This window comes from Chaetodon auriga, chromosome 13, assembly GCF_051107435.1.
Source record: "Chaetodon auriga isolate fChaAug3 chromosome 13, fChaAug3.hap1, whole genome shotgun sequence".
In the NCBI taxonomy this organism is placed as follows: Eukaryota; Metazoa; Chordata; class Actinopteri; order Chaetodontiformes; family Chaetodontidae; genus Chaetodon; species Chaetodon auriga.
In genome coordinates, this window is record NC_135086.1 from 2,593,651 (window position 1) to 2,608,992 (window position 15,342).

The 15,342-nt window shown below is 44.1% G+C and overlaps 1 long non-coding RNA gene across 1 annotated transcript in view; it reads left to right on the forward strand.

Moving 5' to 3' along the window:
- Positions 1-15,342, forward strand: part of LOC143330695 (uncharacterized) — a 71,244-nt gene that overhangs the window by 39,125 nt on the left and 16,777 nt on the right. The window contains exons 2-4 of the long non-coding RNA XR_013077967.1: positions 9,542-9,686; positions 13,397-13,486; positions 13,587-13,681. This is a non-coding gene — a long non-coding RNA (uncharacterized LOC143330695). The remainder of the gene's footprint in view (positions 1-9,541; positions 9,687-13,396; positions 13,487-13,586; positions 13,682-15,342) is intronic.

Below are 15,342 nucleotides of genomic sequence, written 5' to 3' on the forward strand. Positions count from 1 at the left end.
CAACCACTAACAAACAAGTATTACCACTAACCGTTCCAACGGCCCACCCATGGGGACGCAAGCCAGTGATTCGTCTGTACTCGTATTAAAAAAGGTTTGAAAGCTCAGGTTCACGTGAATCAACTGATGGAAACCATTTCAAGATACAATCACAACAGGAAGCTCAACAAACACCAACAGCATACAAACATTTTCAAAATGGAGGCAACTCACCAATGACGTCTTCCAGTGAGCCACAGGTTGACAAAACTCCAACAAAAACAGTCTGGAAACATCCACAAAGGTCCAGAAGATCCACTGCAGTCAACATATTTAGTCCAAAACATGAAAATAATCCACAGAAAGATGTTTTCTCCTTCAAATTAACATGTGCTCCTCCTCCACTCTTCTTCTATGTTTTCCCAGTTTCAACTTCCTGATTCATACACAGAGGTTTTGAATTACACCTCGTTTGACCAATCACGACCTGCCATATGAAGCCCAGCAACCAGAGCAGCCAATAAGAGTCTGAGTTGAACAGGAAGGCCTCATTCTCCTCTTCCATGTGAAGATCAAGCCAATCACAGCTGATTTTGTAGATGATTGACACTTCCAATAGCCAATGAAATTCTGAACATGCCGAAATATCACTTCAGTGACTTATTTACAGCTCTGTCACCTCAGATCAAGGATTTCAGGGCTAACAGTGACATAACACTCAGTTTGAAGTGATAAACATTATAAATGGCGTTAATATAAGTTATATAGCCAAAATATAGGCAAATTTATGTTAAATACAAATATAGATGGCCAAGATTTTGTTGTCATGAATATATATTTTGATATTCATGTGGATTAAGAAAACCTATATATACCATTAAAGACAACATATGAAAATATTCAGTTTCTGTGGTATTTATTGAAGTTGGACTTGGGTAAGGCCTCTTGCTGTGCTCCCATTGTGTTTTCCAGCTAATAAGTCCCAGATATAGACATCTGCAAGCATCTATTGAAAAAAAAAAAACCTTCTACTTAAATGTTCAAACTTTTATTACTCAATGCCAGTAGCACTTAAAGTGATTCTGACTGCTGGGGATAAAAGTTCAGAGCGTTACCTTTGAGAAGAGACTAAAACCAAGCATGTACTCCAGATGGTTCAAGAACAGCTTTCAATTTACTTTGGGCTTGCCTTGAAGTGATTCCAGTAATGCAATATAAAGCCATACATACAGAGCTTCACATATAGAAATACATCATCACCTCATGTCCTCTCTTCTAACACACCTGAGTGAGTATCCACCACTCGCTGCCTCCACTGATCATGTGGACGCTCATCATAAACCTTCCATCTGCATGAGGAAAATGAGAAACCATGGGTTTGAGGAATGATAGTGACATGGAAGTGAAAGTGACATCATGGACTGTAAAACCACTTTGTGCCTGGACTCGGCCTCACCTGTCCGTTTGCTCACCTGGCACAGGTCTTTTATTGAGTTCACCAAGGAATGAATCTGTCAGCTTAGATTTCAACAGATATGAATAAAGCTTGCAGTGAAATACAAGTGCAGCTAAATGGGTTTTCAGCTCGGACGGCTGACACCTTTCACCTAAATATTAGCCGTATTGTTTGGTGCAGCATGTCACAGTCAACTGCTCGTCCATCCCTTTCAGGCTCGTAAAAAAAGATCTGATGTTTCTCAAGCTATCGCTGGCAGTGATGGGCAGCGGTCCCGCCTTTCATTTGAAGGCAGGGAAACCTCAGCAAACACCATGCTGAGTGCTCCAACTTGATTGATGACTTGTTCTTATTGATACAATGCCTCACATGTGGTTTGGCCATTGTAGCACATGTGGTTAACCAATAAAGGACAGATAGAGCTTGGATGCGAAGAGGACATGCAGATTACAGGCTTTGGTTCCTGTTCTAATTCAGCTCACTACATTGTCATTGGCTGGTAAACTGACTCCAATGGGCATGTCATATTTTTCAACCTGTCATTATTCTACCTCAGAGGTTTTTAAATAGGATTTCTGTCACGCTTCTTGTTCCCAATAGTGGGAGCTAACTGTGTTTTCTCATGGAATAATTCAAGTGGACAAAAGCAAGAATGTTGAATTTGTGTCTTATTTCTTGATTGTACTAATGTACTTTGGTGGGTTATCATCGCTGACGGTAACGACTGCCAAAACTGCAAAAATATGACTCAAGTTACCAGTAGGTTTCTCTACCTATGACAGGAGCATTAGTGATGACATAATACCAGTCTTGCAGGATTCCACAGTTTTAGGGGAGGCAGAATCCAGAGATCAGTCCTCGTTCGAGGGATTCCTTCTGTTTTTCCAATTCTACTACAAGGAGCTTGACTCAAGACTGCTGCTTGTTCAAAGGCAGTTCATTTAATGGGTGCAGCCAAATAAAAATCTTTCATGCATGTCTGTCCCTGTTATGATGAAACAATTACCTGCTGCTAAGTTCAGCAGGTGAAAACACAGGACTTCTACCCAGGAGGCAGCTGTTCATGTCCTTTGTCAAACCAAAAGACTTATTTTAATTTGCCTAGCGAACTGAAGTTACGTAAACCCAAACCGTGACCCTTCTCCTAAACTTATCCAAGCAGATTTGCTGCCTAAACCTAAACAAATTACAACCTTTTAACAGCGTTAACCACGTGATACACGAAGGTGCAGAATGATGAAAGTGTGTCTGTCAGTCATTTTCAGTCGATGCCAAAGCTGCAGCATTATTCATTAAGAGCAGTTAATGTAACAGCATAACTGGGTGCTGGCTGACATTTCCAATGCAAAAAGCCATTAAATGCTAGCTCAGGTCACATGTTTGGAATTTTCTATCTGCTGATGAGGAATGAGGGAAATGTCTTTGAATTCACGAAACCTCTGCAGTCGTGACGCAGCCGCTGCAGCCTGCTGCTGCTTTTCTCTGTTACTGACTCATCATTGATACAAGCTCTCTATTCTAAATAATTTGGAACAGTTGTCTGGATGAGTGATGATTTTAAACATGCTCAGTCACAGTTAGGAGACTATTAGAGACTCTTAAAGGCTGGAACTAAGGATACGTTACTGAATGATAACAGATATTTATTTAGGTCCCGATTCAGAAAACACTGCAGCAACTAGTTTTTAATTTCTTTATAATTGAGCATTGACAGTATAAACTATGCATTTGCAAAGAAAGAGGAAGAAGGCGCTCACTCATGTTTAACCCCCATTCCCCACTTCCTGTCCTCAACCTCTGGTAACAAACAAAACAAAAACAAAACAAACAAAATTCCAAAATACCAAAATACCTCGTCATCTGAATATCTGGAGTGTTTATAATGACGTTTGTGCAGGACCTCCTTCATCCACCGCTCATAAAATGGGGCCAAAGCTCGTTTCCACTCTCTGATTTATTGAAAAACGTTAAGTGTCTGATTGATTTATTGATGAAACGTTAAATGTAGGCCAATGTGTCAACAACACGATGTTGTGGGTAACAACCCTGATAATTAATGAGCTCTGACTGGGGAAACACCCTGTGAACAGAGGTGAGCGTGTTGTCATATCTGTTCCTTTTTTTTTTTGTTAACAATGTCTTGATTATCTGCCAAACGGTCCGGTTGGGAGCCAGGTGCTTGTTTCTTGCGGTTGTCAGGACAAGGATGGGTGGCAACCATGTCAGCTGTGTATGTGTGTGTGTGTGTGTGTGTGCATGTATGCATGTGTTTGAACCTGATGCATTACTGACAGGAGCGGGCCCTGGTGCAGCAGTGAGCCATTGTTTTCCTTGGCAGAGATTAGCGGCCCCCAGGGGCCCGTGCTACAAAGAGAGCTCTGTTACCCACTAGAGTGCTTTATTGTGCCCCAAATTACCCCCGTGGAGAGGGGAAAAAACAGCATGGCAAATATCGAGCATGCATAATGTCAATGAGCAAAATGACAGCTGCTCAGGCCAGAACTTACGTGCTGCAGGCTTCACAAACGCTCGTCTTCTTGTGGCGATCGGTGCCAGAGGAGATGTATGGACTCTCCATGGTGAAACTACTCCAAGCTGTGTACAACAACTCATTAATCTAGAAAATGTAGTCCAAATGTGCTCGCAGTCTTTTTTCTTTTAGGTCTTCATCACGCTCGTGAAAGAAGTGTATGACATTTGTGCCGCGTTTCCACTTTGATTCTTGTGTTTAGAGCCCCTCAGTTTATCACATCAGAAAAAAGAAACCACGTTGTTTTGTGCGGCTTTACTCCCTCTTAAGAGCTTGTTCTTTTTCATCTGAAACATGGGTAGAACTTTATATCCCCAAATTCCTCTAAGACGGCTCAAACCTCTCGAAAAGACGAATGGGGTCATGTCTACAAAGAGCAATAATCTTCTTTTCTCCGCGGCCTACAAACAGGCCTGTCAATTGGCTTCATTGTCAACATCCTAGGGGACTGCTATTTAAAAGTGTCAAGATCAAAAGGCTTGACTGACAAAGCACGCTTTTTATTATTGCAGTGGCAACCCATAAGCTTTTAATGTTGGAAATTACAGTCATTAAGTACAAGCTGTACAAGCCTTGGATCTCGACGGAGGCTTTGAGGAGTTAACCACAAATCAAAAAAACAAGCCCATAGCTGAGATAAAGAGGGTTGTCTGTAAATATGAGCCCTTTGTACTGGTAAGCAGTGCAAAGACCTTGTCTGCGGTGTCTCTTATCGTTCCAAGCAGCATGGGATTGATGAAATTTAAAGAGATGGTGCCTTTGGTTTGGAATGAAGGGAGGGGAGGAAGGGAGGTCGTAAAGAGAAAGAAAATGATAATGAAGGAGGAAGTGGGAGAGAGATTTTAATAAACAATGACAGTGGGAAAATTTAAAGTAATAGCAAAAACACTTGAAAAAGCTGCGAGCGAGGGCTTGATAGTGATCTTTTTGGAACAGCCTGAATGACTTCCATCCACGCTCTCATTTCAAATGTAAATAAACAGTTTGAGACGTTCAGAACGCTGATCTGCAATCATGTCAAGGCCACATACACAGCATGCAACTTTTCCCAAAGTGTTTGCCCTCTCACTCACTCGTCTGAACGACTTTCCTTTCAAAGACCAGGCTGGGATTGGGTGGACTTTAAAGATGAAATTATGGATGTTTGGCCACACGGGGCAGAAAACATCTAACAATACACAGCAAATTCAGTTCAACGTAGCAACCTTTGAGTCGCTTTAACAACTTTATTTAAATTGAACACTAATTCTGATTGTTTGCTCAGGAAACTCTCGTTTTTACCTTAAACTGTTAAACTTGATTTTAAGATTAGTAGGTAAAAATGTTCCTTATCTGTTGAACAGATACTTTGTTATGTGGTAGAAACACACTTTGTTTGTGTGACTCACATCTTTCGTAAAAGCACACCACCACCTTATGTACTGTCAAACTATGTGACATATTAAATACTAAGATACTAAGGAGCAAATGAGTCCAACTAAGTCAGTGCTGTACTATTGAATCGTTTGAAATGTCTCAGTTTTGGTCTCCACCAGCTCCAGAGAAGAATATCTGGCTCTTTGGCTGCTGAATAGCTGTCTTCATTAGCTAGCGGCTAGCTTTGTGTGCTGCTGCATGTCGGACTTGTTCTGCTGTAAAAGGCTCAGGCTCAGCTGTGCAGTAAACTTAGTGTCATAAAACTACAACAATGAGCTAAAAGGTAATAAAACACTTTGTGCTGCTGAGGTGGTTGGTTGCTCACAGCTCAGACTCAGTTCATTCAGTGTAAATATCAAACATGTAGATTAATTAATGCAGGTTTAACTTTCTTCCCAGTGTGACAAAGGTTGCAGCTTTCACTGAGGATATGCATTGTTGGTTCGAGTGAGAAAGACAGAGAGACGGCTCTGTCCCGGCTAGCTTGCAGTGCAGTGTAGTGCTGGTAGTTGCCCTTTGGGTGGCCACTGCGGTGAAAGGCTGGTGGGCAGGGGTGACTCGGCCCTCTCCTCATTGTTCCCAGAGCTTGGTATTCCTCTCATAGCATGCCCCGGGCTCTAGAGGATATGCTTTTAAAGATCTCAGGCCCTCCTAATGGCCCCACTCACCTCCCCAACTCACACATTTTAACAAACACACCCCTTGAACTTCATTTTTTTTAATTTTCCACCTCATAGCGGAAGGTGAGTTTCTTCACAGGAACAATGTCAGAACAAAGATAGAAATCCTGACAGATTGTTTGTATATTTGTTTTAATCACAACCCCACCTTCTCCATATATCCTCTCTTTCATCCCTCCTCTCTCAGGCCTCTCTCTCTGTCTCTCCTTCTTTTTTGCTGAGTGTCCCGCTCAGCTGGCCAGCACCTTTTCACTCTTTGCCTAGGGAATTTTCCCCTGCATGTCAAGTGTAGCCATTAGAAGGAAGGGTTTGGATGAGAGGTGCTTGTCACGTCTCCGTCCCCCTCACCTTTGAATGGAGACAATAGAGCTGTTCTTTATGTCCAGATGACCACACACAAATACACACACATAAACACACTGCCAGGAAACTTAAGTGTCCTGCAGCAGTCAGGGCCCGTACGCTAAACTCACATTTCAAAGAAAGAGTATATTACATAACAAAGCCGTGATTGCTGTCTTTCGCTGCATTAACCACTGCTGCGGTCAGGACGACATTACTTGAGGACAAGTTAATTTCATGACAAGGTTGACAGTGCAGAGTCAGGACAAAGTGGATATATCGCCAAGTCACAACCAAACCAAAGCAGAAAGGGCGCTATCTGTGGAGAGACTCAGAGGAACGGGGTTAAATCAAGATGATCCTCACCGCAAAGCTGCATTGACCGAAGTCCATTTTGGTCTCCACCAACTCCTGAGAGAAATATCTGGCTCTTCAGCCACCAGCTTGCTAGCTAGTTAGCATTGTCTGGCAGCCATGCGGTGCTGGTCAGGAAGTGTGTAACAGGGCTATCAGACCTTTTTTCTGAAGCTGTTAAGAGTGGATATTGGCAGCCATAAAACCAAAACAATGAGCTAAAAGATGCTAAAATGCTCTGTAGAGCTGAGGGGAACTGCAGAGTAATTCTCTATGGGTTGAACACTATGAGCAACACCAGTCGCTGCCCCTACTGTTTGGTCATGGACAGTAACGGTTTTGAACCAGTGAAGCTTGTTATGCCTGTAGTGTGACCAGTGAGCTCACAGTGAAACTGAGGGCTTTGGTTTGATTCTTGGATACATAGATCAGAGAGAAACTAGCAGATTTGTGGCATTTAAATGTCTGCCTCACAGGTTGTAAACCTCACCTGGTGGGCAAGAGAGAAGAATAAGTAGGAGCTTACTTATTTATGCATGAACCTGTGCCTATTAGGTGTCTATTGGATACTGTTTTTTTCAGGTAGATTAAAAAAACTGCAGTGTCTTAGTGTCTTTGTGCAACTGAAGTGTTTGTTTATTTGGCATCACGGCCTGAGGCTGGAGCTGGTTTGTGTCAGCAGGAGCCCAGCCTTAACTCAACAGGTCCCAGTCCACTGACTTTCACTGGCTGGCTTCTTCTGATGACAGCAGCCACGCCAAAGATTACCAGAGATGACTTTAATTGTTTCACTTTCTTTGTGGCAGCCAGTCTTGCTCAGGCCACATGGCTTTGGATTTGTCTGTCTGGGCTTATTCCAGGAGAGTCACACTTTGAGCTTCAGGCCTTTCTCAGCTATATAAAGGAGCCATGAATCAGTTTTGTTGATTGTTGTTGATGTTGTTGTTCTAAGGAGAGCTGAGGTAAATTAGCCTGCTGGAGGTGATAAGTGTTGGGACAAATCGCTTTAAGTTAGTAAAAATCAGGTCCTTCTGTTCAAGGACAGACTTTCCTTTTGATTTCAATTTGTTATTTTACTCCCCTAAAATATCATAGATGACGAGATCTGACACCGGTAAATATGATCTGTTTGCTTTCATAAGTTTTGTAAAGGAGACACACAAATAATGCCAACAATATTATTGATTTAAGAAACCGGACAAATCAAAAACAACTCTACACAAATGGCCATCAAATCCTTCAGTTCATGTTAAAAATCTTGCAGTTATATGGTTTTTAGGTGTTACAGCATAACATCATGTATCACAGCCACTGTGACATGCCAGTATGAAAGGGCAACAGGATCCAGGCCCAGACATCGTGCTTTACAATCTTGAGGCTAGAAACTATGAGGAAGCTGCCAGGAAACGTAAAGCACACTCTCTCTAAGGGCACAACGCAAACTTGGCATTTGGCACACTCTCCAGCAGCTCCTTTAAGGCCACGGGTGTCAGGACATGTTACTCTCCCTGCTAACTTTTTACACGATGTGGCAGCGAGCTTTTCCGAGGAGCGGACCTTGACAACCTTATCTAAAGGTCCCTTAAGTGGCTGGCTTTAGAGAGTGACTTACACAAAGTTTTGAAAACACACATTAAAACAAGCTGGAGAGGAATCAGAGGACGGAAAGGGGTCATTGTAAGCCTTACACCGGCATTCCCATTCTCACCACCACGGGTTTGTCTAAGCCCCTTACCGATAATGCGCTGTACAGTCTGGCCCCCATACTTGCCTCCTTGACTGACAAAGTCAATCAGACCAGCGGATTAGCAGGTTGCACGGGGGCCCTCCACCTCTACATGGCAGAGGTTGCGTGTAACGTGCCCATGATGGACGTGCTGCGACATGTAGCAGCTGGTTCCAGCGCTCCGTCACCCTCCACCTCTCTGTCCCTTTCATGCCGCCTACCATCCCTCCCTCCATCCATTCTTTACCTCCTCCCTCCTCCCCGACAGGGTTGCTACATCTGACTTGAGTCGTATGAATCAGGTGGGAGGCCTATCCTTCGCCTGCAGCAACAAGAATGTCAAGATAATCTTCAGGTGGCTGGTACACACACCGGCTTAGTCCCAGGGCTGATTGCTGACCTCTCCTGCTAATACGTAGTAGGTTAGGAAAACACAGCTCCTGAGGAAACATAATGCTACCCTTCAAATACTCACAGGCTTTATAACGCACCCCACAGCGAAGGCACAAACAAGCCCTGCTGCTTACACGCATTCCAGTTGCACATAAACACAGAACTTAGGCTTTGTCCAGCTAACCCTTCTCCTAGTTTTCCAGAGCCAGCTTCAGTTTGAGTGCACTAAAGCTAGCAGGGGTACGGGTGTAATCGTTCCGCACTTGTGAGCTGCATAATGTGTCATAAGAGGTCACCATCAATAAACGCTCAGAGTGAGGAAAGCTAGCTTTTTTCATCATGTGTTGGTTGACTTTCGCTTTCATTTTGCATTGCTGCTCTGCTTTTTGTTCTTTCTCCTGAGCTGTCCATCGAGCGTTTTGTGCAGCCCTCGTTGCTTAGTTTTAGCTGAAAATACCAAATTTGGAGGGAAGGGATACGAGGCTAGATTGTCACTTCATGGGGCAAAGTTTTAGGAGAACCAGGTTCTGGACCGGTGGCCGTCTGCCTTTATCACACTGAGCAGTTAAACAACCTGTTAGTTTTTATTTGGCTTTGTAGACAGCAAATCAGAGCTAAAAGGAGAGTGAATATTAGAATCCCACCCTAACCCTTTTCTCCTACAGGTTGAAGCATCCCCACGACTACCCAACAGCCCCACAGGAGATGGTGGCCATTCAGACACTGACTTGAATCCTGGTCCCCGGTTGAAGACTGGTGCCTCCAACCTCGCCTCACCCACTGCTTGTCAGTTCATAATTTATCTGTAAGGTAAGGATGATTATTTTATTGCAAAAGGGGTTTAAGTTCTCTGCTTTGCCCACAGTGGAAAGAGATGTGCTCATTCTGACCAATCAAAGTTTCCACCTCTCACGGAAAATTACATCAGTGTCTTATTACAGTTAGTGAAATCAACTCGCATGCAGAGGCAGCAGACAGTCACCTCAATGAAAATCCATTGATGAGGCTATTACTGCACTACAGGTGTGATTTAGCCACAGCTGTCTGGGTTAAGAACAATGCTAATGTCAAATGGGGCATACCTGCGTCTTGTGTCAGGCGTGTGTCAGTCCTGTTTGTGGTTCTTAGTATAACCTTATAAGGGCTGCTTCCCTTGAGGCCTTGGCATTATGAGCCACAAGGTCCAGCCGACCTCCAGCACGTATGAGTTATGAAATGACTGTCTGTGAGTTGTCAGCATGGGTTTAATTGTTTCAAACCCCTCCCTTTCCCCTCTGCTTACTTTTTGCTCAAGTAAGTAAGTAGTTTCCACATTGCAACCTCATCCGCTCTGTGTGTGGGTGTGTGTGTGCAGCCAGACAAATGTCTGGGGCCTTGCCTCAGCCAGCTGCTCCCAGAGTTGAGGTGGAGCACCTGTACACTGACTTACTCATTCACAAACACAAGGCCTTACACATATATACACACATTCTAGATTGTCTGGCATTGGGATTACAACCGGCTGACTTCTTCCAAACATGTGAGTCACACCGTGCGTTTGAGACATTCATAATAATCCAAATAATTAAATCACTTTTACATTCGGTTGGAGGCAAACTGAAATATACTGCACCCACTCTCTGTCAGCCTGCATTCTTTACCTCACTTGTCACTTGTGAATTCATCCTGGTCAAATCTGGGAACAATGAAAAACAACAAAACAATGACAGGCAGGACTTGAATCTATCATTATCCTAAAGGACTTGGCCTCAGCTTTATTCAAATCACCGTTAAACCAGCTCTGACACCCGGAAGACTTGCATCATGACTTGAAATTTGCTTACGGACTTAGACCTAATTTAGCCCTCAAAGACTGAGTACTTGACATGACTTGGGTGACTTGAGACTAGACTTGGGTGACTTGTAACTGCAGTGACCACAGACTAGCACAACCCGAAACTCTAATGACTTGGATGAATGGAGTTGACTTGGACTTGCCCTGATGGCCTTGGACAGGAATGACTTGAAAATTGATTTGGTGACTTGTGACTCTGATGACTTGAGACTTGGCTTGGACAGAGGAGCAGAGCATTCCTTGGAGCCGGCAGCAGAACACTGGACCGTCTATGGGTTGGAACTCCCGAGTTGTTGGAGAATCTCCAAGCTTGTCTATTAGACACAAGAGGCATCACTTGGGTTGATATTCATTGGCCAACTGTTGTTCTGACTTCCACACTGAGTATTTTCGTCTGCTTCCTGGGATCCCAATGGGATCTTTGTTGAGATCAGGACTCATTCATTTGTAGTTGAACTGAGGGTTTTGTATTGAGCTCTGGCTGCCTCCTTGGTGGAGGTCTAGCAGCATTAAATATCTATTCATCATTATGGATTTTCCATGTTTTTTAAAAGTCTTTTCACACTAAGATAGTCTCATAAAAACACAAATTTTAGAAGAAATTAAAAATAGGAAACAATAATAGGCTAATTAGACACAGTGTATGCTCAGAAAAATTCTGGCTCTTGGACAAAAGTAGTTGAGGTACAACACTGCAGCCTTAGGGAGAATGGGACACACCCAGAGTTTGGTGTTCACGTGTCGATTAAATGCCCATAATAAGGCACAAGTAGGGGTTACAAGCAAACATTTAAGTGCTCGGGACTCACAGGAAACCTTCGGTACCAATGCGGCACACTCTAAGCAGGTCCACTGTGTGATTTGCAAGGCAGAGGGTGTTAACTTACTGCTGCTGCTTAATATGTTGATGATACCCCTTATGTGGATTTCTGTTAAATCCCCATGGCTTTACTACCGCTTGGTTAGACTTAAACACAACCCTTCCCTGTTATTGCAAGGGATTCTCAATAAAGCCAACCCAGATAGAGCTACAGTTACCACTGATCCCGCTGGTGTTGGGAAAGCATGCAAAGCATCTGGGTCTGTCCCGGCGAGAGCCCTATTACTCATGGTTGATAATCCTGCTGGTCCTATAAGGAACATTCAGATGAAACACACCCAGAAAACAGAAGGAAGGAAGTAAGACAAAAAAGAGGGGACAGGACAGGAAAGGACACCGGAGGACGTAAGGAGGGATGTGGAGAGGTAAAGCCCGAAAGGGTGAAAGGTGAGGGGAGAGGAGATGACAGACAGAAGGGATGAAGGAAAGTAAAAGGAAAGGAGGTGAGCTCTGATAAGATGTGCTGGGCCTTCTGTGGAGTCAACACTCCAGGGGAAGGTTTACTTTGTGTTATTTTAACAGAAGAGAAGACACACGCTGCTCAACAGAAAAATTAGACACGGGCATGCAGTATTCGCTAAAAGCAATAACAGGACACTCCACACATGAAAACACGATTGCACTGCTCGTCTCAGCCTTTGCAGTCTTACAAAAGGTCTTCGAGATAACGACCAAATGAGCGTATTCTTATTAAAATAGACTGTTGACTCTGTACATGTGATCCACTTTATGGCCTGTGCCACCTGACTCCAGGCCCAATCTAATCAGGTCACAGCAGCCGGCTTGCTGCCCCAGGACCAGGCCACTCCATCCTTTACCTCAGCTGATATGCATGTGGTCAAGAGAAGGAAGTGGCTGAGATAACTGAGGCGTTTCTCAGTCAGACAGGCATGAGGTAAGGCATCAGGAATCTCACAAGGCATTACCTCAGTCTGCAAGCCTACAAGCGGCTGTTGCAGCGACTGCTTAAAAAAAAAAAAAAAGAAAAAAATTAAAAAAACACACCCCGGAGGTGGTACCTATTTTAGGCAGCAGGCCCTGATTCATTGTCATTATGATTGTCTGCTGTGGTGGGAGAAAACACCATGACTCATAATTTCACATTATGAGCCTGGCTAGGTGTGCGTGCAATTAGAGCCCATGCCTGCTCTTGTTCCAGCATGGATTGTGTCAATTTGTGAAGCGATTTCACACTTTTTCCTAGAAGCTGAAGCAAGTAGCAGGTTTGTTTGGGGAGCTGTGTTGCAGGCTGAGATACTGTAACGTAGGCACAGTTGGTTTCTTTCTGAGCCCTTGTCTCGTCTTGTTATATCCTGAAAAGCAATAATCTTTTTCTTCTTTAACAGTAACCTGTGCAGCTTCCTGGCACGGCCACAAGGAATGTTCAGAATGCACCTGAAACAGTCAACAATAAAAGTATTTAGGAGACATTAAATTGGACACAATGACTGCCGAGTACAACAGATGCCTTTGTTGTGTGTACTCCCAGCTCACCACAGAGGTACAGCACAGGCAGGGATCCTATTCCAGCGCTGTAATCTGAGATAAAAAAAAGAAGAAGGAGAAGTGTTCAGGGGGAAAGACTTTACAGGGTGGGTAGCTTCAGATGGTATCTCTTCTTCTGCATCATCTGAGCCATCAAAGACTGTGTGTGGCACACTCGCTCACCGTGATCCCGAGCCAAGGCGCCGCAAAATTAATTTTGATCTGAGCGATATCCACGAGCAGAAGCCCTGTGCCCACGCCCAGAGAGGACCCATCCAAGTCTCTTTGCCTCTGATGTTTTTGACTCTGTGCCCTCTGCAGAGGCTCCCTCGCAATGTGGCTAAATCTACAGGAATGTCAGCATAATGCATCACACCCGTGAAGCTATGTGAACATCTGATAGTGGCAAAAGTAAGCGTTTCTCTTTGGCTGTTCATCGCCCAGAGATATGAGGGGTTTGTTGTTTTGTTTTTGTTTCTTCCTCACCTCTCGTTTTTATCTCCCTTGGCAGCTGGCGCCAGGCATGTGTTTGGAAGAGTGGAGCATTGTTTTCCCTCACACTGTCAGGGAGGCTGTTTAAACCTGAAGTGTTTCAGCATTACGTATGTAGGTGGTGGACACACACACACACACGCACACAAACATATTTGTGAAGCGTACTTGTGAGAACTTCGGAGGGCTGACTGTCATGAACGCTGACTGAATGTCTTATGTACAAACCTTACATTTTACCCCAATACTAAAGGAAAGCAGTTCAGGTGGTGATGAATACATGCGATTTTCCGCAAAAATATTGGTGTGTTGTCAGTATTTACAGTGTTTCTGTATTTCAAAATTCCCTCTTGAACAATACAACTCATAACATGACAACACTCGCTCTGAAAATATATGCCCATTTCATTGGCATCGCCTCCGCTGGTGTGTATTCCAATATGGGCCACACACATCTATCTTTGAGATGCTGGCTCACCGTCAGTAAGACTCACACTCACTGCCAGATGAAAACACAAGAGCATCACTTGTTCTTCTATTATTGAAACATCTGTCAGCAGCTCCTTTGTCGTATTTATTCCAGACCAAAAGGACTTTCCCATGAGGTCATGCAAAGACACGCACAGTCTCTCACACAGCGGGGGATGTTAGCGTCCGGACAACACAGTCATTTCTGTAACCGCAAGCCTGCGACAATACGAGGTGAAATTCATCAGAAACGACCCGGAAAGAGAACAAAACGGTCAAGTTAAGGCCAGCTGATGGGAGCTTGTGCGACATGAGCAGTTTGTCCCATCATGTTTTCATTCACAAAACAAGTCACATCAGTGTCTGTGGATTTTTCTCCTTTATCGTGGCCGCGATCCCCACATCCCACCGCTCTAACCGCCAAACATCTAACCGGCTCCTATTCTTCTTCTTCAGATGTGCTGCCTCTCCGAACAAAGGTTCTTCTCTTCCTTTGATGCCACAGTTTTTCTGAGTCTTCTTCACTTTGACTCAGGCCACCGCCGCCCCCTCTCCTCCTCCTCCCTGCATATTTTGGTGTTGTGTTTTTGGTATGCTCATGAAAAGGCCCGCAAAGACGGGACAATAGGGCACCTGCCAGAATAATGAGCCCTCAGAGAGAAATGCAGCTGGGGCCGAGAGTCATACAGGAACGCTGATGATGGCCCCGCTTTAAAGTGGTCAGAGATGATCCTCAGCCACACCTTATATCCCCCTGGCTGGAATTTCCCCTCTGACACACACACACAAAGCACTCATGCTCACATACAAGCACACACACACACAAGGTGCACACACTTATGCACAAGGAAACAACACAGGAGATAAATATCCAGAGCTGTGTTTTTCCTTGTTTGTCACAAAGGAGTGTTAGTGTCCGTCTTCCCTTCAGAGTGTGTGAGCAGGTTCATCCACACACACTGCCGCCCTCGCTGCCAGCCTATCAGTCAGCTGGCTATCGCACGCACTGCGTCACTTGAATGTGGACAGAAACTATGCTCCTCGGAAACAAAAGCCAGACTGTTTACATACTGGTTCTACATTTAACTCCCAAGAGTGCACAGGACATTAGTCACCAGGATTCCTTTCCCTTTTAAAGGTTGTAAAAAAAAAAAAAAAAAAAATTCCCTCATTCATTCAAAATACCATCAGTGAGCTAAATTTAGCTGGTCAACAGGTCCAAGGGGACAAACAACAGCAAGATGTCCAAAGGCATGAATAAGTGGACAGAAACTGGGGGTGGGGGGGGTGATTATGGAGCCACATGC